Source organism: Symphalangus syndactylus, chromosome 20 (assembly GCF_028878055.3).
Source record: "Symphalangus syndactylus isolate Jambi chromosome 20, NHGRI_mSymSyn1-v2.1_pri, whole genome shotgun sequence".
Classification (NCBI taxonomy): domain Eukaryota; kingdom Metazoa; phylum Chordata; class Mammalia; order Primates; family Hylobatidae; genus Symphalangus; species Symphalangus syndactylus.
Window position 1 is genome coordinate 44,417,078 of NC_072442.2, and position 27,922 is coordinate 44,444,999.

Sequence of the window (27,922 nt, forward strand, 5' to 3'; positions counted from 1 at the left end):
TGACTGAAACTGTCCCATGGCATGTGCCCAGGGTCCTGCCATTGGATGATGGGACGTTCTTTTTTTGAGACGGAGTCTAGCTCTGTCATCCAGAGCTGGAGTGTAGTGGCGCAATCTCAACTCATTGCAGCCTCCACCTCCCAGGTTCAAGCAATTCTCCTGCCTCAGCCTCCCAACTAGCTGGGATTACAGGCGTGGGCCACCACACCTGGCTAATTTTTGTATTTTTAGTAGAGACAGAGTTTCTACTCTGTCAGGCTGGTCTCCAACTTCTGGCCTCAAGTGATCCATTGCCTCGGCCTCCCAAAGTGCTGGGATTACAGACTTGAGTCACCGTGCCTGGCCTGGATGGAACATTCTGCTCTTTCTTCATCCGCTGCCTACCCATGATGTCTTGGGACTCCTAGAGCCCTAAAGGAAGCCCCTGGACACGCAGGAAGGTGTGGAGAGGAGTTCTCACACTTGCACTTGGGAGGAGGGCTCAGGAGAAACAGAGGCTGGCAATACCCCCTCACACACTTGTCCTCTGGAGGGCCAGTGTCCACAGAGAGGAAAGGGTCCTGCCTTCATCAGAACTGCTCAGCAAGCAGTCCCACCCCAGGGGTTCCTGCGAGGTAAGGGAGGGGCAGCTAGCTAGGTGAGGGGCTGAGAGAGTGGGGAGGGGATAGAGGGAAGAAGAGAGCGAGAGGGAGAGGGAGGGACTGAGCCAATTCTCAGCTCCTTGACCGTTTGCTGAGCTCTGTCTGAGTGGACAGATGGTCCCAAGTCAGGCCACACCAGAGTGGCCTTTCTGCTCCCCCACACCCTACATTCCTCAACATTGCTGGCCCCTGAGAGACTTTCCTTCAGAGAGGCAAATGGCTGGTGAATGGTGAAAGACACTGCGGAGAAAAGAAAGCACAGCCCGCTGCCCTGGGAATTAACATGATTTAGGAGACCTGCAGGTCACCCCCTCATTACTAAAAGCCATCCTGGAATGAAGGTCTGTGGCTATTTCTAGGCAAAACTGTCTGATAAGATGAAATAGCTCAACTCCTGACCATTAAGTCGTGAAGGCCATGGCCATCGTAAATCTCATCTTTCCGGCCCTCTGGCCTGCATGCAGTGCAGCCCAGCCAGTCGGTGGCAGCCACCTTGGTAGGAAGGGCCCTCATCCTCCTGGCTGTTCCCCAAGGACTGGGCAGGCTTCAGTGCCGAGGGTAGTGCGAGCACTTGAAAGCCGCCCTGTATGTTTGTTTTCCCCAGGTGATCTAGAATTACTCCCGAACTCTACCAGCTCAAATCCTCCTCAACTCACATCAGACAAGACGGCCCTGCCACTTACCTGTCAGATCACTTGGGCAGGTAAGCTCATTTTCCTGAATCTTTACTTCTACACCTTAAAACGTGAGCAATACTATCTCCCTGGCAAGGTTGTTTGTCAGGGTAAAATGAAACAATAATCGTGGGTGCATCCTGGAGCTCTTTCTTACAAGGCGTGCCCCCAAATCTGTCCCCTCTTTCTGAGGATGCCCTTCCCCTATTGTCTCCCTGACCATTTCCTACTCATCCTCAAGGGCCATGTTCTCAGGGGGTTCTCCTGATTCACCCAGGCACATTAGATCTCCTGCGTACCACTATGACTGCACACAGGTGCAGGAAATGGCTGTTTGATTTGCGTTTGAGGAACTCGGAAAGGGAGACGTGGTAGGGAAAGTAGTGGTTAGGGGCACTTTCAGACTGAAGGATGTGGATTGGGGAATATGGGATTCTTGGAGTTGGGGACGCAGCTTCTCTCCTGTCTAGCAAATGGGAGAAAGACCCTTCTGGACACTAAGCCTGCAATTCCACTGGTGGCCACCAGGTGTCCGTGGTGTCCTGGGGCAGTTGTAATGAGAGCAGGAGCCCATGAAACCAAAAGCATTGTTTTTATAAATTCAGCACTCTTCCATCCCTATTAATAAGGTTAGCGGTGCAGTTCTTGAGTCTCCTGTCCTGCCTCACCTTGCAATGATATTCATTGGCATTCCTTTCTTCCAAGAACCCACCTAGGAGGCCTTGCAGGAGATATGTCTGGTGCTAGCTGTTCCTGCAGTCTGAAAAGCCAGTTAAGATACAAATATGTGAGAGGACACTGCTTGAATCTGCTTTCATTTTTTAAAAAGTTTAATTATTCACAGACTTTGCTTCTTTCTGACTAGTAACATGACACCTGTGATGCAGTTCAAGATGGTGTGTGGTGATCTTGTAGTTGAGAAGCACTGAGCTAGCCATGCCAAGAAGATTGCCCTCCTGGGACTAGCAAAAATTCCATCCAGGAGGCCATCTCTGTCAGGCTTGTCCTGACTATCTTTTTGGAGAGGCAGCAGAGTGGAGTGGTTAAAAGCATGATTCTGGAGCCCAGCTACCTGGGAGCAAAGCTCGTCTCTACTACTTACCAGCTCTGAGAGCTTAGGCAAGTGACCTATTTTCTCTGTGCCTCTGAGTTTTCATCTGTGAAATGGGAGTAACAATAGTTCTGTCTCATAGGGTTGCTGGGAGGCTTGAATGAGTTAATGTCCGTGGGGTGCTGAATCAGTGCCTGGCATATGGCGAAGGCCATGTGAGCAGTAAATATTATTATTATTAGAAAAGGTTGGCTGGGCGCGGTGGCTCACGCCTATAATCCCAGCACTTTGGAAGGCTGAGGCGGGTGGATCACGAGGTCAAGAGTTAGAGACCAGCCTGGCCAACATGGTGAAACCCCGTCTCTACTAAAAATACAATAAACATTAGCCGGGCATAGTGGTGCGTGCTTGTAGTCCCAGCTACTCGGGAGGCTGACGCAGGAGGATCACTTGAACCCAGGAGGCAGAGGTTTCAGTGACCTGAGATCATGCCACTGCACTCCAGCCTGGGCAACAGAGTGAGACTCCATCTCAAAAAAAAAAAAAAAAAAAAAAAGAAAGAAAAAAAGAAAAGGTCCCAACCTACTCACTTATTGTTCACTTGCATCAAATGCTGGGTTCAGTGTATTGTTCTTGCAAGATTAGAAATGGAGAGATGGGTCAGAAGGGGTTGGTCAAAATAGACCTCTCAACCCAAGCAGGCGGGGCTGGCTTCATGGCTGGGCAACCTATGCAGGACCCGGGCTCTGAGATAAGAAGGGCACGTGATTTAATGCTCTGCTATCCCCATCTTGATATCTGTTTTTTGTTGTTGTTATTGTTTTGGAAATGGAGTTTCACTCTTGTGAAAGTGCAATGGTGTGATCTCGGCTCACTGCAACCTCCGCCTCCTGGGTTCAAGCGATTCTCCTGCTTCAGCTTCTTGAGTAGCTGGGATTACAGGCATGCACCACCACACTCAGCTAATTTTTGTATTTTTAGTAGAGACGGGGTTTCACCATGTTGGCCAGGCTGGTCTCTAACTCCTGACCGCAGGTGATCCACCCACCTCGGCCCCCCAAAGTGCTGGGATTACAGGCATGAACCACCGTGCCTGGCTGATATTCTTAATTTATGAAGGAAGGGCCCCGAATTTTCATTTTTCACTGGGCCCACAAATAATGTAGCAGGTCCCACAAACAAATTCGTCTAGATTCAGAGGGCCTCTTGCCTTCCTCCTCTGCTTACATTGGTTCCTTTCTCCCATCACCAGCGAGTACCCTACCTTGGGGGATTTGCCCCAGACTAAGCCTTTTTTTTTCCCTTCTAACATTTTAATGAAAAATTTCAAGTGTATAGCAATGTTGAAAGGATTTTATAGTGAGCACCCATACACCTGCCACCCAAAGTCTACCTGCCACCCAAAGTCTGGACTTACTTTTGCTGTCTTATTCATACTCTCCCTGGACTGTCCTCAGCTACAGGACTCACATCTCTTGCCGACAGCTCTGAGGCTTCCAGTCCTGCTGTCTGGACCAAGAAAGGCTTCCTGGGCTCTGAGTGTCAAATGGCGGCCTTCAAGGAAGGGGAACGGTGGAAAAGGCTGTGGGGGGTTTTGGAGAAACTGCTAGGGAAAGACTGGCACCAAAGTTCCACCAGCCCAGGCAATGAGGGTGCAAAACTGATAAGATGAGTTCTAGAAAAGCAAGGAAGATTTCGTTCTGGAGTTTGTGGACTGAGGTTTCCATTTGTGACCAGGATTCTCGTTGGTTCCTTATGTAGTTTCTTACGCCCCGCATGGTCTTCTAAGCATTTCTCACAGACGTGGTCTGGGGGCGAACACCAGCAGCCCTGCGAGGTGGCCAAAGAGGAGGTTCTTCTCTTCACATCTTAGGAAACTGAGTCTCAGAGGTTCCCTCCCTGGCCTGCCCACAACCCCAGGGCTAAAAGAGTCAGACCAAGCCTAGGGCCTTGAACCCCAACAATGGGCCTTTTTCTTTTGATCCCATGATGGGGGTGCAAAAGCGTTGCATTCCCCTGGGTAATTTGAAGAAAAAATCCAAAAAACTCCAACTTTGTCTCCAGGAAAAAGAGGGTGTCTGGGCTGTGATTTACCTCTGAGGGTGTGGTTGCACTGAGCATGATCATACTTCAAAGGGTTAGATCTCATTTCTCTCCCTTTCTATCTTGGGCCCAGGGCTCAGAAATGTGTGGACTCCCCCACAGCCCCTCCCAGCATCCCTGCCCCCTCCCAACTGCCTTGGGCAGGTGACACCTGTATTATTGCTAAGGGTTAAAAAGCCCCCGAATCAATAAAACCCATTAATGAGTGTTGGTACCTCGAAGGCTACAGATAAATCCCTTCTACTCAGTGAGTTCAATCCCATAAAACAGCTCTCCCCTTTCAATCCTAGCATTCATTTGATAGAAAATGTGGAGAAATTTTAAAAAGGTGACTTACTAATTGCCTGTAAAATAAAAGGCAGATGGAAGCTTTATTACAGTTGAAGGAAGTCGGGAATATTAAGGTAAAATGTCAAATAACAATTGATTTTCCTTAGACATAAAGGGGCGATTTATGGCTTCCTAGTTACTACAAACGAGAAATTATTTGAAGTTCTAAAAAGTATGAGGAGAAATAAAGATTAAATAGAAGATGAAATCATAGGGATTTCTCTGGGAGGTGACTTCAATGCCCCTGGGGGCTAGAATTCATGTGGCCAGCGGCCTAGCCAGCTGGGGCTTGGCAGTTTCAAGATTTAGAGGCAAGGTGTCTCTGAGGAGCGGGGAAGCGGCTGTTTGCTTTGTGTCTGAGGAACTAGGAAAGAAAGATGAAGATAGGGAAAGTTGTGGTTAGGGCCAATTTCAGACTGAGGGATGTGGGATTAGGGGATTCTTGCGGATGGGCCTATAGCTCTGCTCCCCGACTAGCAGATACTGGGGATCTGGGGAAGGGAAGGGTGAGCTGCTTTTCCTGTGACTTCGATGGCGTCCTTACAGTCAGGGGACACTGTCCTTGCTGGGTCCTGGACATCAGTGTCTACATACATACCCCTGCAAGCCACAGCACTACCCAGGCCCTGTGGTGGCTTTGCTTGGTCTGGGCCAACCTGGTCACACTGACAGCCAAAGACGACGAGAGGAAAAAGAACTCACGGCTAGGCGTGGTGGCTTCCGCCTGTAATTCTAGCACGTTGAGAGGCCGAGGCGGGTGGATCCCTTGAGCCCAGGAGTTTGAGACCAGCCTGGGCAACATGGCGAAATCCCCACCTCTACAAAAAATACTGAAAAATTACCCAGGAATGGTGGTACACACCTATAGTCCCAGCTACTCTGGAGGTTGAGGTGAGAAGATGGCTTGAGCTCGGGAGGCTGAGGCTACAGTGAGCTGTGATTGTGCCACCGCACTCCAGCGTGGGCGACAGAGTGAGACACTGTCTCAAAAAAAAAAAAAAAAAAAAGGCTCATTTCCAGGCTGCCAGGCTCATGTTAGCCTGGGGTGCTGCAGAAGCTGACCTGAGACAAGTACTCGAGGGCAAGTTGTTTGTTTGAGGGATGCTCACAGGAAGCTCCAGGAGGAGGGTAGGGAGGTGACCCAGGGAAGGAAGGCAACCTACAGGGGCATGTTGTCAGGAAGGGCACCCCGGCGGGTGACTGGAGCTTAATTTTGCTGGGAAACTCGGGAGCCAGCGTGGAACCCACACCTCAGAGTTACCTCACTGGAAGGATGAGGGAGTGGGTACTTACGTCATCCTGTCCTTGGTTAAGGCTGCTGGATGGAGTGGGTGGGACACTCATTCTTTAGCACTCCCAGGGGCCCTCAGGCTGTCAGAAGTTAGGTCCGTTGGGCTCCGGGATGAGGGGACCCCCGGAAGATGCGGGAGGGTGTCCGCAGCATCTGCCTGTGTGCTTTCCCTGTTTATGTGAATCCTCATAATTCCCGCCACATGCAGATCAGAGCCCCCAGCTTTATGGAAGAGAACACAGGCTTGGAGAAGATAAAGAGCATTCCCACAACTAGGAGGAGGGGAAAGCTAGGAGTTCGATCCAGAGCCGTGACTTCAAAGCCCATGCTCTTTCTACTTCCTGATTATTTATTTATTTATTTATTTATTTATTTATTTATTTATTTTGAGATGGAGTTTCACTCTGTTGTCTAGGCTGGAGTACAGTGGCACGATCTCAGCTCACTGCAGTCTCTGCCTCCTGGGTTCAAGCATCTCTCCTGCCTCAGTCTCTCCAGTAGCTGGGACTACAGGTGCTCACCACCATGCCCGGCTAATTTTTTGTGTTTTTAATAGAGACAGGTGTTTTTAATAGAGACAGGTGTTGGCCAGGCTGGTCTTGAACTCTGACCTCAGGTGATCTGCCCGCCTTGGCCTCCCAAAGTGCTAAGATTACAAACATGAGCCACTGCGCTCGGCCTGCTTCCTGATTTTTGTGTAAGACACATCCCAGGAGTGTGGTAGACTGCAGACTCCTGGGCCCACCCTCAGAGCTTCTGCTCTGGCAAGGACGTGTTTATCGGTGAGAGGGGTGTCCAGGAATACATGCCTTTTTTTTTTCTTTCTAGAGACAGGGTCTCGTTGTTGTCCAGGCTGGAGTACAGTGGTGCAATGATAGCTTACTGCAGTCTCAAACTTCTGGGTTCAAGCAATCCTCCTATCTCAGCCTCCAAAGTAGCTGGGACTACAGGTGCACGCCACCATGTCTGGCTAATTTTTAAATTTTTTCTGGAGTTGGGGTCTTGTGATGTTGCCCAGGCTGATCTTTAACTTCAGGTCTCAAGACATCCTCCCACCTTGGCCTCCCGAATTTTTGGGATTACAGCCGTGAGCCACTATGCCCAACTAGAAAACGCACTTTTTTTTGAGACAAAGTTTCGCTCTTGTTGCCCAGGCTGGAGTGTAATGGTGCGATCTCGGCTCACCACAACCTCCCCCTCCCAGGTCCAAGTGATTCTTCTGCCTCAGCCTCCTGAGTAGCTGGGATTACAGGCCTGCGCCACCACGCCAGGCTAATTTTGTATTTTTAGTAGAGACAGGGTTTCTCCATGTTGGTCAGGCTGGTCTCGAACTCCTGACCTCAGGTGATCCACCTGCTTTGGCCTCCCAAAGTGCTGGGATTACAAGCATGAGCCACCGAGCCCGATCTTTTTTTTTTTTTTTTTTTGAGATAGGATCTTGCCTGGTTGCCCAGGCTAGAGTGCAGTGGCCTGATTACAGCTCACTGCAGCCTCAACCTTCTGGACTCAAGCAATCCTCTCACCTCAGCCTCTTGAGTAGCTGGGACCACAGGTGTGTGCTACCACGCCCAGATAATTTTTGTGCTTTTTGTACAGACAGGGTTTTGACATGTTGCCCAGGCCGGACTCAAATTCCTGGGCTCAAGTGATCCTCCTGCCTCAGCCTCCCAAAGTGCTGGGATTACAGGTATGTGCCATCGGCACCAGCCAGAATATGCATTTTTTTTTTCAGACAGGGTCTCACTCTGTTGCCCAGGCTGGAGTGCAGTGGTGTGATCTCAGCTCACTGCAACCTCCGACTCCTGAGTTCAAGTGATTCTCCTGCCTCAGCCTCCCAAGCAGCTAGGATTACAGGTGTCTGCCAAGACACCTGGCTAATTTTTGCATTTTTAGTAGAGATGGGGTTTCACCATGTTGGTCAGGCTGATCACAAACTCCTGACCTCAAGTGATCCGCTCACCTTGCCTCCCAAAGTGTTGGGATTACAGGCATGAGCCATTGCGCCTGGCCGAATATGCACTTTTAATAAGCCATCAGCCAGGCTAGGGAGGCCGGGGGCCAGGCTTGAGAACATTTGCACCACAGCCACTGGCTACTTGCCCCTTTTTCCATAAGCTTCCACCACCTTCTGTCCCCTCCATCTGGGTCTGTTCCTCAGGTGCTTCCCTGGGAGCTCTCTGAGTGACATAACTGTCCCCAAGTGCTGAGAGATGGAGAGAGGAATCACCAGACTGGAGCAGGCCCCCAAAGAGGAGATGGGAAGGGGAGGCCAGCGTTCTGAGGCTGCCGAGGCAGTGAGAGGTGACCGAAGACAGTGGCTGAGAACCAGGGAGGGGCTGCAGGAAAAAGCCCTGGGCGCAGGTCACTCTTTCCTTAGTGTCTTTGAGAGGGGAAAGGTGAGGTACTAGGGAAAACCATGTGGAAGGGGGTCAGGCTGCAGAAAAGCTGCAGGAGTCTGGAGGACTAAGAAAACAGTGGAAGACCCCACTGCAGCCCAGCATGTGAGGGTGACAACGTCATGAACGAGGGAAGAGCAGGCAGGGGGTGGTGGCCTTGTGGCCTCTGGAGAGGAGGAGCCGCATGACTGGGGTGATGTGGGGTGACCCTCAGGGTAGGGGTCCCTCCCTAGCACTGCGTACAGAGGGAAGCCCACACTGCCAGGTGCAGTTTCCCTGACAATGCTTCTCCTTCTAACATTATGTGAGTTTCCTAAGGCTGCTGTAACAAATTGCCATAAACCGAGTGGCTTCAGAGAACACAGATGGACTATGACAGTTGTAGAGGGAAGAAGTTTGAAAAGCGGGGTGCCCGCAGGCTGCAGTGCTTCTGCAGGCTCCAGGGAGAATCTGGTCTTTGCCTCTTCCGGCCTCTAGAGGCTGCCGCACTCCTTGGCTCATGGCCCCGTGTCATTTTAGCCTCTGCTTCTGCCGTCACATCTCCTCTGCCTCTCCTGCCTTCCTCTGTCCTTTATAAGAATGCTTTTGATTATATTGGACCCATCTGGATAGTCCAGGATAAATCCCCCCATCCTCATATCCTTAATTTAGTCACACCTGGAAGGTTCCCTTTGCCACATAAGGTAACACGTTCACATTGGGACAGTTAGGGGATTGGGATGTGGACATCTTTTGAGGTGGGAAGAAGGAGCTGGGGTTCTTTTTAAAATTTTTTTGAGACAGGGTCTCTGTCACCTAGGCTGGAGTACAGTGGTGTGATTGAGACTCACTGCAGCAGCCTCAACCTCCTGGGCTCAAGTGATCCTCCCACCTCAGCCTCCTGAGTAGCTGGGACTACAGGTGCGCATCACCATGCCCAGATGATTTTTGTATTATTTTAATATTTTGTACACTTGGAGGCCTTGTAATGCTGCCCAGGCTGGACTCAAACTCCTGGGCTCAAGCAATCCTCCCATCTTAGCCTCCCAAAGTGCTGGGATTACAGGTGTGTGCCACCACACCCAGCCCGGACCTGGGGTTCTTGTCTCATGTCAGCCTTAGCAATCTGGGTGACCCTGGGCAAGACCTATTCCCTCTCTGGGCCTTGGTTTCTCCACCTGTGCAATGAGGCTGTCCCCTCTGGCTCCTTCACTCTGAGTTTTTCAGTTGGGAGAATATCTTGGCAGGGAGCGGAGGTGGGGGAGGGGGTGGTCATCATTCCATTTCAGGGCCTCTCAGAGTCCCGCCGTGGTGTGCACTGTGTGTGTGTTTAATTTTCTGCATTTGGATGTGATCCTAATCCAATAAATGCTTAGGAGATTTCTATAGAATAGATTAATTTTTACTAGAAAAAATATAATTGGCTGATGTTAAGGCTACTGCCCTGACAAATCTGCCTTGGCCATATATCTGAGAAGGTAAAAGACCCGCTACGCTTACACATAAATATGCCATCTTCCCCACAGGCCCCGGAGAAGCACCTCAGGGAGGTTTCCCTCAGTGATTTATTCTTCATTAATAAGCTCTATGCTGTATTAGGATCAGATTTATGACTCTGCCTTTCTAATATTTCTGACATTTCATCTGAAAAGAATTACAAATGAAATCTTGAAACTTTGCCACTTCTCCCCGCTAGTGCCCTGGCACTCTGTGTCCAAGGGGAGCTGGTGGGCTGGGGAGACCCCAAGAAGCAGGGACAGAGGCATGTTTCTCAGGGAAAGGAACGATCAGCTTGACTTTGGGAGGGCTTTATTCGGTTTGCAAGCAGCTTGGGAGGTGAGCGGTTCAGGCGAGAAGGCTGCAGACCAGACCACAAGCCCAGCAGCAGCAGTGATGCCTGTAACATGTATGAGATGGCGCCAGGCACATTCATTCATTCAACAGCTATTTGTTAAGCACTTTACTATGTGCCAAACACTGTGTTGCTTGGTGCTTGGGATACAGGAAAGAATAAAAGTGAAGCAATGACGAAGATCTTGGCCTTCATGCATATGGTGTCCTGGCGGAGGTAGGGGAGTGTCAAGCACTGATGCTTGAAAATCCTGAATAGGTAAAATATATCATATGTTCACACGTGGTAAGGGCTATGACAAAACAGAAACAAACCCTCCACACAGGGAAAAGGGAACCAAGAGTGCTGGGTGGTCAAGTTGCAATGTTAATTAAGAAAGCACTTCAACTCATCAACTCAGGGAACCGTATTATCCCCGTTTTACAGATGAAGACGGAGGCTCAGGGTGGATTAGGAGCTACACAAAGACACGAAGGGACCTTTGCACAACTTGAAAGTTTGCAAAGTGCCATCTGAGCCATTAGTCTCCCTTCTCCCCACTGACTGCACTACCACAATCACATGGGGACCATAAAAATACTGTTGCCTGGGTCCCGCTCCCCAAAGGGTTTGATTCAATTGGTTTGGATGCAGCCTGGGACTTGGCATGTGACTCTTGTGGTGCCAGGACTAAGAATCTTGTGTAAACTCCCAGCACAGCCTCTCAGGCCTCTGTTTTCTCACCTGCAAGATGTGGGTAAAAATATTCGCCCCGTACTGCAAGAGGACGTCAGGAGTGAAGGCAGAAACACAGCACCAGCCCTCCAGGACCTCCAACCCCTCCCCCACCCCAATCCTTCACCCCGGTTGTACCTTCTGACCCCAAAGTGGCTCTGATTATTTCACTCCCACAGGCCACTGGCTCAGAGGTATAGAGCTCACCTGTGGCAGATGGAGATGCGGATCTGAGGCTTCTGATGCTGCCACACCCAGCGGCGCCCCCCAAATTCCGGGCCCCTGGATGACATCTGCTCTGTTCCTGCAGCATCAGAGCACAATAAAACCAGCCACCAGTCCCAGCCCTGCCTGCATCCCATCCATTCCTGGGTGCCTAACCCCGAGGATCCACTGGCAGTATGATGCGGACCTGTCTTGGAGCCCAGGGATATGCTGGCCACAGGGAGGAGCCAGAAACCAACCTTTGTGTCACTGTGTAGTGACAAGTGCCTTTGGAGGTCACAATAGCCAGTGGTGATTTCTACCACTGCCCCCAGCACCCAAGGTGGCAGAGGGGCCCTGTCAGTCACCCCCATTCTGTTCATGGTCTCACGGTGAGCTCCACATGGGGGGTGGCAGCCCTCTCCCCCACCCCACCCCACCCCTTTCGACAGATAGGGTAATGCAAATACAAATAACACCAAAAGATTGAGGTGCTGGGCAGAAAGGGACCAAAGGCCCGTGTGTGTGTGTGAGGGGTCGGGACAGGGCAGGAGAGGAGCAGCAAGAGGCTGTGACCGCCTGGATACTCACTGAAGGGCAGGGAGGCTTCCTGGAGAAGGAGGCCTGGCAGGGGCTGAGGGAGTGAGGCCAGGCATCGGGGTTTGGAGGGACCCCAGGCATGGCATGCCTCCATTCCTCCCCGTGTTATCCACTCTCTCTAGGGGGTGCTCTGCAGGGAGACAGTTTGCATCCAAGCAGGGAGGCAGGGAGGCAGGGAGGATGAGAGGCAGAGAGGAGCCCAGCTGGGTTGGTGGAAAGGATGGGAAATGCAGGAAATCCAGGAGGGGGAGAATGGTTCCAAGCTGTGGCCTGTGATGGGTCTTGAAACCAGGTGTAGGCACTTGGACCTGATTGCTGGGGAGCCACAGCTGCTTCCTGAGCAGCAGAAGGGCAGGATGCGAATCAGACTAGGGGCAGTGGGAGGAACTGAGAGGCCTCAGGTCACGGGAGAAAATGCACAGGGCCAGAAGGCAGAGATGCTCCTGTTTACTTGCTCTGGGGCTCAGGACAGTCAGTCACCCTGAGCCTCAGACTCAGCTCACTCATTTTGCAGAGATCCTGACGGCGATGCTTCAGGATGATCGGGAAGAGTCAATGAGGTAAAATATGTGAAATATGCCTTGAAAACTACAAACCACAGCACACGTTCTGTTGTTGCTTCTGCTTGACGGACTCAATGAGATGGTGGAGACAAGAATTACAGAAGTCCATGAGGAGGCCGGGGGGCGCCAAATAGACCCACTGAGGACCAGTGGGGACTTAGAGAAAGGATGAGTCAGAAATGACAGGAGCAGGAGGCAGGCCTTGTATGAAGGATGAAGGTGAAGATCATACACCATTAAACTTGAGAAAGAGGTGGGAGGAGCTGCCATTTCGTGAGTCTACTGGATGCCAGCAGTAGTGCTGGGCAAGGGCTTAACAGGTGGGGAAATCGAGGCACAGAGAGGTTAAGTAGCTTGCCTAAGATCACCCAGTTAGTAAGTAGCAGAGCCTGGCAGCTTAACTCCAAAGTCTTTGTACTAAAGCCAGATTTTCCAAATTTGCCCAACTGTAAGAATCACCTGGGCCTGTAATCCTAGCACTTTGGGAGGCCTAGGTGGGTGGATCACCTAAGGTCAGGAGTTCGAGACCAGCCTGGCCAACATGGTGAAACCCTGTCTGTACTAAAAATACAAACAATTAGCCGGGCATGGTGGCAGGTGCCTGTAATCCCAGCTACTTGGGAGGCTGAGGCAGGAGAATTGCTTGAACCCCAAAGGCGGAGGTTGCAGTGAGCTGAGATTGTGCCATCGCACTCCAGCCTGGGCAACAAGAGAGAAACTCCATCTCAAAAAAATGAAAGCCCAGGAGTTTATTACAGATGCGTATTCCCAGGCCCCTCCTACAGAGGTTTTGAGTTAGTGAGTCCAAGGCCTTTTGCCTCTTCCCAATGTATTCATTATGCACCATCGTTACTCTTGTTCAGATACAATGTGAGTGATAGCTTGTCTCTGGCAGCACAGCAGCCACACCCAACCAATCCAGACCTCAGTCATGAGGGCGCCAATCACAGCTAACAATTTTTTTTTTGAGATGGGGTCTTGCTCTGTCACCCAGGCTGGAGTGCTGTGGTGCAATCTTGGTTCACTGCCGCCTCTGCCTCCCGGGTTCAAGTGATTCTCCTGCCTCAGCCTCCTGAGTAGCTGGGATTACAGGCACCTGACACCACGCCCGGCTAGTTGTATTTTTAGTAGAGATGGGGGTTTCACTATGTTGGCCAGGCTGGTCTTGAACTCCTGACCTTGTGATCCACCTGCCTCAGCTTCCCAAAGTGCTGGGATTACAGGTGTGAGCCACCGTGCCTGGCCCACATAGCTAACATTTAATCAGCACATACAGAGCCATGCTCATCATTTTTTGTGCACAATGCCATTTAACCTTCACAACAGCCGGTGAGAAGGTGTGTTAGCCTCATTTTACAGAGGAAGAAACTAAGGCCCAGAGAAGTTATGCAACTTGCCCAGGGACACACAGCTTGAAGGAGCTGAGGTTTAACCCGTTTCTATGGGGTCTGAATCCTCCTTACCACGCCTCTCTCCCCTGACTCCCAGGTTGTGTTTGGTGTACTTGGGTAGTGTCCAGCTGACAAATGAGATTTTTTAGCTTCAGACAGTCTATGCCATGTAGAAATGCACCCAGGACTGTGCATATTAGGGAGGTTTGCAAATGTGTCCACATTAGATAATTTTTCTCAAGATGCCCCTCACTGAACTTCTGTCATGCAGTGTGTACTGAGCACCTGCCTCTTGCTAGGTCCTGGGAGAGAGGATGAAGAGGGCAGAGTCCCTACCCTCAGGGGACCTGAAGAATGGGAGTCCTTTGTGCTCATGGAAGCAGGGCCTTGGGGCCTCAGCACTATAGACATTTGGGGCCGGGTAATTCTTTGTTGTGGGGGGCTGTCCTGTAGATTGTAGGATGCTCCACCGCATCCCTTGCCCCTGCCCTCTAGAAGCCAGTAGCACCCTCCAGTTGTGACAGCCGTAAAATGTCTCCAGACATTGCTCCTAGTTGAGAGCCACTTCAGTAAAGAAAAAAAAAAAGACTTCTGTATCCTCTACACATGGACTGAATTTCACTGACATTTCTCTAAAATAACTGAATCTATTTCTATACTCATTTTTTTTTTTTACCAGCTGCCATTTTATTTTTCTTTTTTTAAGAAACAGGGTCTCACTCTGTCACCCAGGCTGGAGTGCAGTGGTGCAATTATGGCTCACTGCAGCCTCGACCTCCTGGGCTCAAGTAATCCTCCCACCTCAGCCTCCCCAGTAGCTGGCATGCCACCGTGCCCGGCTATTATTTATTTTATTTTATTTTTTTGTGGAGACAGGGTCTCCCGATGTTGTTCAGGCTGGTCTCGAACTCCTTCCTGGGTTTAAGCAATCCTTCTGCTTTCATTGCCCAGAGTGTTAGGATCACAGGCGTGAGCCACTGCACCCGGCCATTTTATTTCTTAACAAAGCACAAATCAAATGTACGGTGCAGCTAGATTTTCCTTTATAAATAATGTCTAATGGATTTATTTCTGTCAGCTGCCTAGAACATTCTGGTATCCCAGACAGAAGTGCAGCACCAGGTGGAGGTGTTGCAGCTGAGAAGTTCTGACCAGCACACCAGCACCCCGTTAAAAGCTGTCTATACTTGTGGTTCTCAGCTAGGCTGCCACAGAATCGCCCAAGTCTTAAAAAAACAGATCTCTGTCCTACTGCTTGAGATGCTGGTTCTCTAGGTCTGAGGCTCTGGCACCTGTGTGTTTTTAAAACTTTACAAATAATTTAAAGAGCCTACAAGTCCATAACAACAGAATATTTCCCTCCGCTCCTCATCGTCCTGGAGTTCTCCGACAGTGCAGTTCTATAACTGGACACGCGATGTCGCTTTTCAGCCACAGTTCTCACTAAGCGGCCCCACAGGGCGGCAAGTGCCTTCTGCAGAGAGAGAGATGGCCTTGGCTGACGGGCCAAGACCGGGCATCCTGGCTCCTCTTCTGCACACACTTTTCACAGATATGAACTCTCCCTACTCCCTGTCTTCTCCTGCCCCCAAATGAAGCCTCTCAGCTGGCAAGAGCTGAGAGCTACCAAGTGAGCCATTGCTAGTTTCTATTGTGTTTGGAACCACAAAAGGCAGAATTATTAAGGCTGTAAAGGACCTCAGAGCATCTGGCGCAGTGAGTTTCCAACTTGTAAAAATATGATGTGATCTCGGACAAGTCACTTAACCCCCTGCCTCAATTTCTTCATCTGTAAAATAGGATAGCAATATATCTTGCCCGTCCGATTGTTATGAAGACAAAGAGAACAAATGCACATAAAGCCTGTGACCATGTGCTTTGTGAATGGAAGCTTTTATTTATTTATTTATTTATTTATTTATTTATTTATTTTTATTTATTTATTTTTGAGACATAGTCTTGCTGTGTTGCCCAGGCTGGAGTGCAATGGTGTGACCTCAGCTCACTGCAGCCTCCACCTCCTGGGTTCAGACGATTCTCCTGCCTCAGCCTTCTGAGTAGCTGGGATTACAGGTGCCTGCCACCATGGCCAGCTAGTTTTTGTATTTTTAGTAGAGACGGGGTTTCACCATGTTGGCCAGGGTGGTCTCAAACTCCTGACCTCATGATCTGCCCGCTTTGGCCTCCCAAAGGAAGCTTTTATTTTTATTATAGTTTTACATAAGGATAAATTCAGGCTTAGTGAAGGGAAGTGACTTGCCCAAGATCATACAGTGAGACTGCTGGATCTGGGGCTCTACCTCAGAATTTTTTTTGAGACGGAGTTTCACTGTGTTGCCTAGGCTGGAGTGCAGTGGCACAATCTCGGCTCACTGCAACCTCCACCTCCCGGGTTCAAGCAATTCTCCTGCCTCAACATCCCTGATAGCTGGGACTACAGGCTCCCACCACCACACCTGGCTAATTTTTATATTTTGAGTAGAGATGGGGTTTCACCATGTTGGCCAGGCTGGTCTCAAACTGCTGACCTCAGGTGATCCACCTGCCTCGGCCTCCCAGAGTGCTGAGATTACAGGTGTGAGCCACCACGCCAGGCCCTCAGAATTCTTAAGACCCAGTCTACTGCCATTGTCCCATGACTTTTCCTACAGGGAAAATCACAATCCCAGAAGATAAGACAAAGAACAGTAAAAGGTGGCTTTTGAGGGAGTGAGTTCTACCTGAAGGTGGGAACAGCCCAGAGTGTCTGGGGACAGAGTGGTGAATTCTACTCAAGCCTTCCCCTGGCTTTGTGGGTGAGGATGAGTTTCTACCCTGAAGCTCAGCCTGTTCAGCTATAAAATCAGGATAATGGTGGCTGTGCCTCCTTGGAGTAGAATAAGAATCAGAGCAGAACAAGAGAAAGCTTCAGTGACTTGTCAGGTGTCGACCTTCAGCATGTTGGGAGAGCCATGGGACGCTTCCCCTTTCCCTAAGAGTGCCAGCCCTCACAGCAGGCCTGGGATCCAACGCCCGGCACCCAACTGGGAGCCCAGGGACCTTGGCCAAAATCTGTTTCTGCTACAACTTGGTGCCCGGCCTTTGTCAAGTCACTTCCTCATTTGCAAACTGGGAGAGTTTGGATGAAACTATTGAATGAAATTATTTTGGGGGTTTCCTCCTGGCTCTCACAGTCCTCGCATGCTCACCATGTCCTCTTCAATTTCATTAGCACAGCCCAATAAAGGGTTAAGCAGTGGCTGTTCCTCTCGTTCTTTGGTTAGGACAGGAAGGTCAGGGATGAGGCCAATACAAGAGGTAGCCGTCGCAGCTGATGCTGGAAATGACAATATTTCCTTCCTAGACTCACGTTTGTCCCCTCTCCCTGAAGCTTTGCCTGCAGTGCCCTCGTAAAGAAGTTGGCAAGAAGCAGGAGAGAGGCTCAGCCCTTCTCTGAAATGGATACGCTGGTTGCTCCCCCTCATGGCTGGTCTCATTTGCCTTCTTCATTTTTAGACACATTCCAAACTTTTCAGCAAATTATAGTGTTTGCCAACTGGCCGTCTGGGGCCCAGGAGAGATGCTATTTATAGTGATGCTGGGATGCTGCCATCCCAGAGCAGCCTGTTAAGAAACTGGGCCAGAGTGCCTGGGAGTGGCGTCCTGCACCCTGGGGAGAGGCCAGGGCCCTGGAGCAGGGTGGCAAAGCTGGTGGCCCGTGGCAAGGACCACCGACACATGCCCTGCCTGCCTGGGCCCTGGGGTCTGTGCCCATACCCCACACAGGGGGCTGCCTCCGTGCTCCTTGGAGAGACGATTGTGCTGCGGGGCCACTGAGCACAGTCAAGGGTAAGACCCACCATAGATCAGCCCTTGCTCATGCTGACTGTTGCCCCATTTCACTTCATTCTCTCACTCGCTCATTCCTCCGAATCTGCATCCTGGTTTTGTCACTACCTGGAGGTGTAAAGATATCACCAAGCTCACCCTGTGGTGTGAGCCTTGATTTTCCCCATCTGTGTAAAGGGTGGGTCTGAGCTCCAAAGTTCCTTCTAGTCATACGTAGAGTGCATAATAAATGTGTTCGTATTCCCACTGCGCTCAGTGGGCACTGGGGCATGCAGAAGAGAAATTGGAATAAATGTGACCCTTGTTCTTCAGAGGCTCAGTACCAGACTGGAACCAGGACCCCGATGAGGGGCCTACCCAGGGAGGGCAGCGTGCTCTCCTATTTGTGTCAGGCGTTACCGTTTACAAAGGGCTTTATGGCTTTGAAGGTCCCCACAACGCCGTGAGGAGGTGAAGTGTGGCAATGCCCGTTCACTAGGGAAAATACTGCATCTCAGAGAGACCAAGGGACTCGCTCACGGTCACACAGATACAGCCAGTAAGTAGGGAAAGAGCCGGGGCTTCTGGGCTCCTTTTCCAGGGCTCTGGCCTTGGTTTTAACCCGTTCTCCTAGACCTCTCGGTCTCTGGGCCTCCCCTCCGTGTTCCCCACCCCCACTTTCCATCAAGAGCTCAATTCTCTTAAGTTCTATATTCTCTCTTCCCCACCCCTAGAAATCTCTGCCCGCTTCCAGAAAAGGCTTTGATTCTGTCATTTTTGGCATTTCCCACCCAGGAATCAAGGCTGCCTCCTCTGTGAGGAAGGCGTGTGGAAGGCGAGCAGCTGAGGACACCTCTTTTTAAGAGAAGCTTCTCCATGTTCTTAGCCAGGTTATATAACTTCTTTTGCTTCTTTCTTTTCCACATTCTCCATATTTTTTCAAAATGAGGATGTGTCACTTCTATAGTTAAAAATGGAAATCTTCAATTAAAAGAGCAATCAGACACAAGGCAAGGTATGCTTACCTGCCCAATGACCAAGGAGCAGGGAGACACTGGTCGTGGAGGCCATAGGTGACCGGCCTTGAGGGAAGGGAAGGAAGGGGAGATGCAGGGAGGCGCAGCGGAGGCACCCGAATGTGCTCTATGAATGTAAGTCTGCCACCTGCCCCTCTGTGCCCAGCACCCTGGAAAGCGCCCACACACAGTGGGCCCTCAGCAAACTCCCACTGAGCAAAGGGCCCTGTGAGTAAGGACCTAGAAGCAGGATGTGCTTGAGGCATGGGGTGGGAGGGCATCCAGCGTGGCTGGTGATGGGAGCCGGTGCAAAGGTGAGCTGAGACCAGACGGTAGAAGACCTTCAGTGCTGGGCCGAGGAGGGTTCCTTCATCCCATAGAGAAGAGCTGCCATCCAAGACAGGAGGCTGGGGAGTGACATGTTGAAATCAGTATCTTAGGAAAATAAAGCCACTGGCTGGGCCACTGGCTCCCCTTTGTAGAGGGGTCTACAAAGCTCCCACGGTTTCAGATAGTCCCTGAGAGCCCTTCCCCTGGCGATGGGCTCCGTTTGAGGTATGTCCAGTGTGAAAAGACCACAGGCCACCTGAGGGACAGGACCAAGCAGAGAGCGAATGACAGAATGCCCAGGGCTCCAGGACAGGGCTGGAGATGTGGGAGTGGTCCCTGCCTTGAGAGCCAAAGGGGCTGAGGTCTGAGGGTTGAAGGCTGAGAGCCAGGAAGGTCCAGGGGAGCAAGAGGGGAGCAGAGGGGGAGCTCAAGGTGTTGGGGCAGTGGGTAGAGAGCCAAGATAGGGAGGGGACAAGAGAGGGGAGGATCTCAAAGAAAAGCAGGAGCATGAGACTGAGAGAAGGCCCCTGGAACACTGGCTTGAATGTGGCCAACACTGGCACTGCCAGTACTAATCCCAAACCAGGGAGCTCAGCCAGCACCCTTTCTGCATGTCCGCTCTTTCATCAGACAGCTAAGAACAAGTTATACGAGATGATGTCCAAGTCCTTTCCACTGGATCTGGCCCCAGCCTCCTCTCTGAACCATCTCCTATCACCCCACCCTACCCCCGCTGGCTCCTTCTGCTCCAGCCATACAGGCTTGCTCCTCGGCTCAGCTTGTGCCTGCCTGGGGAGCTTCGCGCTTGCTGTTTCCTCCTTGAGAAATTCCTGCCCTGGATAACTCCTTCCCCTACTTCCTTCAGATCTCTGCTCCCTTATCAGGGGGCTTCCCCTGGCTGCCCTATCTATAACAGCACTGACCACTCTTTTCCTCTTCTCCTGCTTTCTTTGTCTTCCTGTTCTTATCACTACCTGACATCACACATGTCTTAGTTGGCTTGTTTATATTCTGTCTCCACCCATCTTAGTCAGCTACTGCTGAAATGATGCTGTGTAACAAACCACCCCGATACTCAGAGGCTCCAAACAAGTGCTGATCTTTCTTATTTGTGAGTCTGTGTGTCAGCCCGAGCAGGGCAGCTCCAGGCCGCAGCTTGGGTTTGGGTGGACTCCATGTCTCTCTCCATTCTCCTTGGACCAAAAGCTCTCTGGGGCACATGCTTCTCTTGGAGAATGGCAGGAACTTACAAGCCAAGCCAAACCTCACAGCATGGTTAAGGGTGATCATGAAACACCGCTAACATTCTAGTGGCCAAAGAAGTCTCATGGCCAAGTGTAATAGCAGTGGAGTGGGCGAGTTTACTCTCTTACACCTGTTGTGAAGGGGAGTGGGAGGGGGTGGGGGGGGTGACTGTTTTCACAACAACATTGCAAACTATCCCATCTCCCAATAGAACATAAACACCTTAAGGCTGGGACTGGGTCTGTATCCCCAGCACTTAAAATAGTTCTTGGCATACAGTAAGGGTACAATAGACATTTGTTAAATAAATATACAGACTAACCGATTAGCATAATACAGATGACAAAGCTGTCTCTCTTCTGCCAGCTTCTGTGCCTGAAATGTTGATGATCTATCTCCTCCCTATCTTCCTAACATCTCTCCTGTCCCCACCTGTCCATGCCCAGGGTTTGGCTGCTGTGACAGAAGTGTGAGAGCCTCCTGTCTCCCTTGGGCTCCCAGTAAGAGCTTCCATGCCTCTCTCCCTGCTCACCTGGGCTCGCATCCCTGGGGACCTTCTGAAAACAGCTTCCAGGGCTCCCAGAGCTTACTTAGCCAGATTCTACATCTGGCTCCAGCTGTTACCCTAAGCTTGGCCTTGTTTTCTGACCTGACCACAGCTTCATCACTCCTACCTGACTGTGGGATTCTAGCCCCCAGTGGGGTGGGGGACCAAGGGTGACAATTACCTGGGACCTTGACTATTGAAAGGCTAATCAGGATTGGGGAAAAAAGAGTTGCTAAAAAGGATAGTATTGGATAATTGGTGAGATTTGAACATGGACTTTATATTAGTATTGTGTTATTACATTTTCTGATATTAGTCATTCTTTTTTTTTTTTTTTTTTTTTTGACGGAGTCTTGCTCTGTCGCCAGGCTGGAGTGCAGTGGTGTGATCTCGGCTCACTGCAACCTCTGCCACCTGGGTTCAAGCGATTCCCCTGCTTTGGCCTCCTGAGTAGCTGGGACTACAGGGGTGTGCCACCACACCCAGCTTATTTTTGTACTTTTAGTAGAGACGGAGTTTCAACATGTTGGCCAGGATGGTCTCGATCTCTTGACCTCGTGATCTGCCCACCTCAGCCTCCCAAAGTGCTGGGATTACAGGCATGACCCACCGCTCCCAGCCGTTAGTCATTCTTATAGGTATGTAAGAAAATGTCCTTGAAGTATTTAGCAGGGAAGGTCATGATCTCTGCAGCTTACTCACAAATGGTTCAACAGAATGAGACTGAGAGTAGACTAATAAGGAAAGACTGAAGAATATAATTATAAGGCCAGGTGCAGTGACTCACACCTGCAAATCCCAACATTTTGGGAAGCTGAGACAGGAGGATCACTTGAGGCCAGGAGTTTGAGACCAGCCTGGGCAACATAGGGAGACCCCATCTCTACAAAAAAAAAAAAAAAAAGTAAAAATTCGGTGGGCATGGTGGTGCATGCCTGTAGTTCCAGCTTCTTGGGAGGCTGAAGTGGGATGATCAGAGGACCTCAGGAGTTTGAGGCTGCAGTGAGCTATGATTGCAGCACTGCACTCCAGCCAGGGAGACAGACTGAGGCCCGGTCTCTAAAAAAAAAAATCTATGTGAGTCTATATATTCTTGCAACTTTTCTATAGGATTGAAACTCTTTAAAATAAGTTTAATAATAAAAACAAAAGCTGGTGGGTGAGACCTTTCATGTACTCTCCAGGAGAGTTAAGCCCCCCCACATTCCTGTCCCCTTGTTTACTCTCAAGCACCCCCTCCCCCACCCAAGGACCAGGGCTTTGTTTACTGAGCATCTCAGCGATGAGCTCTCACCCCCTGATTTCATCAATTATAAATGTGCTCGCTACTCACCACACGGCAATTTGTGACGGACTGTGGTTTGCGGTGAGAGTAGCACCATCCAAGTTCACCGCAGCCGCGAGTAGAGATGAGGGTTGGGGCCAGACACAGGGCTGTGGGGGCGGCAAGGGCACGCAGGCAGCCCTGCCACCTTCCTGTTTGTCAGCCAAGTGAGGCTTCTGAGGGCAGTGGGCGAGCGGGTCACTACTCAGGGCCAGCTACTGCAGCCAGGCCAGGCTAGTCAGGTCTGTGCAGCCAGAGCCAGAGGCTCCGCCAGGATGTGAGGTCTCCCAGCTCCTGGGAACTGAAGCAAACACTCTGACTACCCCTTCTTGAAGTGGCTTATGGTGTATAAATTCGTTCAATCTGCACAACAAACCTAGGAGCAGTTATTGTTACTGTCCTCATTTTGCAGATGAGGAAACTGAGGCAAAGAGAAATTAACTCATTCAAAGTCCGGTAAGTGACAGAACCAGATTTTACCCTCATACTCACTGCCCATATTGCCAAGTAACTTACATTAATAGATACTATGCATGTTTATTTTATTATAATTTTTTTTTAGAGATGGGGTCTCATTCTTTTTTTTTTTCTTTTTCTTTTTTGTGACGGAGTCTCGCTCTGTCGCCCAGGCTGGAGTCCAGTGGCGTGATCTTGGCTCACTGCAAGCTCCGCCTCCCTGGTTCACGCCATTCTCCTGCCTCAGCCTCCCTAGTAGCTGGGACTACAGGCACCCGCCACCACGCCCGGCTAATTTTTTGTGTATTTAGTAGAGTCAGGGTTTCACCGTGTTAGCCAGGATGGTCTCGATTTCCTGACCTCGTGATCTGCCCGCCTCGGCCTCCCAAAGTGCTGGGATTACAGGCGTGAGCCACCGCGCCCGGCCCTCATTCTTTCACACAGACTGGAGTGCCGTGGTGCAATCTCAGCTCACTGCAACCTCAACCTCGGGGCTCAAGCAATCCTCCCACCTCAGCCTCCCGAGTAGCTGGTACCACAGGCGGTGCCACCACACCCAACTAATTTTTGCATTTTTTGTAGAGACCGGCTTTTGCCATGTTGCCCAGGCTGGTCTCGAACTCCTGAGCTCAGACAATCCACTTGCCTCGGCCTCCAAAAGTGCTGGGATTACAGCACCACGGTCAGCGGATACTACGCATGTTTAATTGACACCTAATGATTAGGTAGCAACAATTTCTTGGCTGCCTTATTCACCTTCATGACTCCCAACATTGAAAATGTCTTTCCCCATGTGAAAGCATTTGTGGGCTCCTACTGCCCATCTATAAAGTAGAAATCCTTCTGTGGTACAAAGCCCTCTTTCTTATCTAATTTCCCATTTCCCGTTCCCCCTTCCCCCTTCTGCTAAGAGCTCTTCCCTACCCACATTATAAGTAGGGCGGGGGCACTAACTCCACCTTGCATACTCCAAATAAACCACGTGACCCAGGCCTGGCCAATCAGGGCTCCAAATCCTCTAGCTATAGTGATTGGTTTAGGGAGGGACATGTGACCCACCTGAGTCAATGAGGATCTGTTCTGGGACTTCTGTCTGAATTCTTGGGAAAATAAACTCCTAATGTTGGGTGGCTGAGAGGATGAATGTGAGCTGGGAGCTGCAAGCAGCCATCATGCTATTCCCTTCAGCTTACAAGTAGTGTTTTCCTGCTGCTAACAACTCCAAATCTTAAGTGTTCCTTGCATCTTCCTCTCACCAAAAATATTACAGCACTGGAGGGCTTACATGGTGTCTCAAATGTTTGGAGTTTAAATCTGCCTTGCAGCTTCCATGGCCACAGTGAGTGTCTGAGCCCTGGCCGCTTTCTGCTGATCCCGGGGAGAATTTACCCTGCCTGTCCTTCCTCCCTGGTTCGTTCTCATGTACTCAGATCCCTGCCTCACTCTTCTCTCACACAGACAACAAAAGAGAGTCAGATTGTGGTCTTAAAGGCACAGGACTCTGAAGTTAGGACCAGAAGACCTTGGTTAGAGTCTAAACCTTGTCAGTTACCAAATATCATTAGGCACATTAGTTAATCTCTCTGAGGCTCATTTCCCCATCAGTAAAGTGGGTACTGCTGAAGATGTGGTCTTTAGATCTGTTCTCTAGACTGTAAGCCCCGTGCTTCCTGGTTATTGCCTAAACAGAGATAGAAATGAGTTTCTCCTTACCCGGGTGTCATTGAGCTTCTGGTCATTGTGAGATGGGTGACCAAGCCAAGGGCATCAAACATCCCAACGAGGCTCAGTTTTCTGCACCTCCAGGGCTATCCCAGCGTTAATCACACATGGACCTTTAATCAGAGTTTGCAGAATAAGTGAGAATTGTGTCAGAGTATGAATGTACATATTATCTTGTTTTAGTCATTGTTACTCTAGGGGACCATTCTTGCTACAGGAATATTGCACAAAACCCAGAAATTCATTGACTCTTTCCCCTAACCAAGGCCTAAAGAGCTGGTATTAGACATAGGCCAAGGCCAGCCAGAGGCCCAAAGCCTGTTTCCCAGGGTAGGACTGCCCTGGCCTCCCCCTCCTTCTCCCCAGGCTCCACCCCAGGGAGCTGAAGACCAGGCTGGGTACAGCACTGCTGAGAAACTGAGGAAAAGGCCACTGGCCTCCTCTCCCACTGCAGGCTGCCCACCTGGGAGGGGGAAAGGTTGTCACTAAATCAGGTTCAGTTTTGGTCACTATCTTGGCCTGGACATTCTAGCATCAGAATTGAGATGTTTCTTGTGACTTAAAGTGACTTCAGGACTCTATTCTACCTAGGATTGGGCAGAAAAGCTACGGGCCTGTAGGAGTTCCAATTCAGAAAGGGAGATTACTTGCACTGAAGAAAGTCTAAAGGAAGGTAGGAGACAAAAATAAAGTTGTGTTTTGATGATCCTAGGAGCTCTGCTTGTTTGACATACCAGTTATACCTGCTGTCACGGTAGTTATGAGTTAGGGGACCCAGGTGTCTGAAGTTACATCCAGAAGGCTTCTGAGGGTGCACCAGGGGGTCCCTTGGCTAAAAGTGTGAATTAAACCCTAAGAGCCTGCCCAGACTATCAGTCCCAGTTTCTAGGTCCACTGTCCCTGAATCTCGCTGCTTCTTACTTAGGCTGCTGGGAGTCTGAACCCTCCCCCGCAACACCCCTCCCTCATGCCTCAGTCGTGGGAAGGGGGGGCCCTTGAGCAGTAGGGCCAAGCCCTGTTCAGCCTGGAACCAAGTTCCCATCAACAAGGTGGTCTGGGCAGTGGCCAGCCAGAAAGCAGTAATTACTGTTGAGGTGCAGGGACCCCAGGTAGGGCCCACACCTCCCACCTCTGTGTGGGCAGTGAATGGGCCTGCCCCTGGGTAAGACGGTGTCAGCAGGCGCCTGCCCACCCCTTGCTGGGTTCCCAGGCCCCTAGTGCCCTCTTGTAATAGGAGCCATTTGCCCTGTAACCAGTGGGTGACCAGATTTTTAATCTTGGAGACCCCTTGGATCCCAGGCGGGAAGTGGGATTTGTCAAATGGGGAGGGGCGGGGCTGTCTGGGAATGCCAGACGGGGTTGTGATGGGGAAATATGTCTCCTTTCCATACAGCCGCCCTCCCATACCTCCAGCCTCCCTCTACCCCGCAAGTCAGCTCTGTAGCTCCTAGGAGTATCTCCAACATGTTTAGCTGTTGAAAGTAAATGAATGCCCGAAGTTGAAGTCTGAATGGCTTGTTTTGTACTAACTCAGGTGCATGCCAAGTAGGGATGTCTCTTTGCTTGATCCTAATCCTTCCTCCTCTGAAATCCTTTCTGGCCTGCTGCCTATCAGCAATTGCCCTGCAAAGACCCTCTAGCTGGCCGCGGGAGAAGCTGTGTTCTTGGCTATCAGGAGTGAGAACACTGGACCCAACCTTGCCTATTCTCTGCCACAACTCACTGTGTGATCTTGGACAAGTCACTTCCTTTCTTTCAGCCTCAGTTTCAGGAGACTTGGCACTTGCTGAGTGCCAATGTGTGCCATGTTCTTGACAAGTATGGTCCCACACAACCTTGCCAATGGCCCCGTGACCTATGTCTTCTTGTTCCCAGTTTACGGGAGAGAAGATGCAGCCTGGGAGAGATGTAGCAGGTGTCAGGCCACATAGAAAGTCACCCAGGGCCAGGATCTGAAGCTGGGTCTCTCCAGCTCCACTGCCTGGGCGCTTTCTCCTCCACAGCGACCTTCAGGTCATCATGAGGAGCCTTTCAGACTAAAGCTAGAGAGCTGGGATTCCAACAGTTCAGCAACCCATGCCTTCTCCATGGCAGCTGCTGCCTGACCACCTAGTGCCTTTCCACTAAGGTTGCTCCTTCCCTCTCCTGAAGATTATCCTCCTGCCCCTCTATCCCAAACATCTGTGGTGTGCACCTGCTGCCCAAAGTTGAACTTTTTTTTTTTGTTAGAGGCAGGGTCTCACTGTGTCATCCAGGCTGGAGTGCAGTGGCGTGATCGTAGCTCACTGTGGCCTCCAACTCCTGGGCTGAAGTGACCCTCTCACCTCAGCTTCCTGAGTAGCTGGGACCACAGGCATGCACCACCACGCCTGGCTAATTTTTAAATTTTTTGCAGAGACAGGGTCTAGCTATGTTGCCCACCCTGGTCTTGAACTCCTGGGCTCAAGCAATCTGTCTGCCTTGGTCTCCCAGTGCACTGGGATTACAGGCATGAACCACCACGCCTGGTCCTCCAAAGTTGAACTTTTGAGACTCAGTTTCCTTCTTGGTAAATTCAGGCTCCTAGGGTTGATAAGCTCAGGTGCCACCTCCTCAGAGACATCCTCCTTGACCACATCACATGACCTCTCACAGGGGCCAGATTCTTTAATGTATTCATTTGTCTATTATCATGTTTCCCCCCTAGAAGTTCCACAAAGGGCAGGGGCTTCATCTGTTTTGTTTGCTGTTATGTCCTTAGCACCCAAAATTGTGCCTGGCACATATAGTACTCCGTATGTATTTGCTGGGTCAATGAGTGAGTGAATTTATACTAATAACAGCAGCTACCATTTCTAGAGTGTTTACCATATGTTGGGTACTGTGTCAATCTTCCCAACAATCCACAGACGAAGATCAATTATTACACCCATTGTACAGATCAGGAAACCGAGTCAGGTTAAGTAACTTGCCCTAAATCCTACAGTCTCACTTGGAACTTCTGATTGCAGTGCTCATCAGAATGCATTGTCAACCCAAGGGTCATTTCCAGCTCAGGTGGCTTCTATCAACAGAGCTCATCCTGGCCTTTCCAAGAGCCAGACCTCCGACATCGGTGGAGCCCTGTGCATAGTTGGCCTCTCCTGGGCGTCTTGTCCCAAATACAGAGACCTGGATCCTTTCCCGCTCATGGGCAACAGCCCAAAATTAAAAACAAAAGCCGTATTAAAAAACAAAACCAACTTTCTACCTTAAAATATTGTGAGCCAGGGGGCAATTAGCAATTATGCTGTATTTTATTATGAGAAGATAGAATTCTAATTGGACTGATTTGAATTCCACACACCTCCACAGATTGTTTTGGGAATTAAGGTATCAGTTGTATCGGTAATTATGGTTTACCATTCAATTACCCCCCCACAGAAAACTGTGAAATTGTCTGTGACGGGGCTTAAATTTAGCTCAGACCTATGTCCTATGAAGACTGTACGAGTCAATACAAGCCATCCGGAAACCACCGGGTGCCCTGTGCCAGGCGGTAATTAGGGGGTGAGGTTTCCAAAGTTTTACCTGAGACAGCAAGGACAAGGGCCTGGGCTGGGTGTGCTCACGTGGGGGGCTTGGATGCTCCCCCAGCACAGTGTTCTTGGCTCCTGCCCTGCGTTGCTGGCGCAGTAGCTGATCATCTGGAAGACAATGTGGTTTCA

General features: G+C 50.4%; 1 long non-coding RNA gene across 1 annotated transcript; it reads left to right on the plus strand.

Annotated features, from left to right (window-relative positions):
• The first annotated feature begins 67 nt into the window (after window positions 1–67).
• Window positions 68–27,457, plus strand: LOC129469586 (uncharacterized). Its single transcript, XR_008653077.2, has 3 exons — window positions 68–440; window positions 1,246–1,344; window positions 26,112–27,457. It is a non-coding gene; the product is annotated as an uncharacterized lncRNA (long non-coding RNA).
• The last annotated feature ends 465 nt before the right edge of the window (window positions 27,458–27,922 follow it).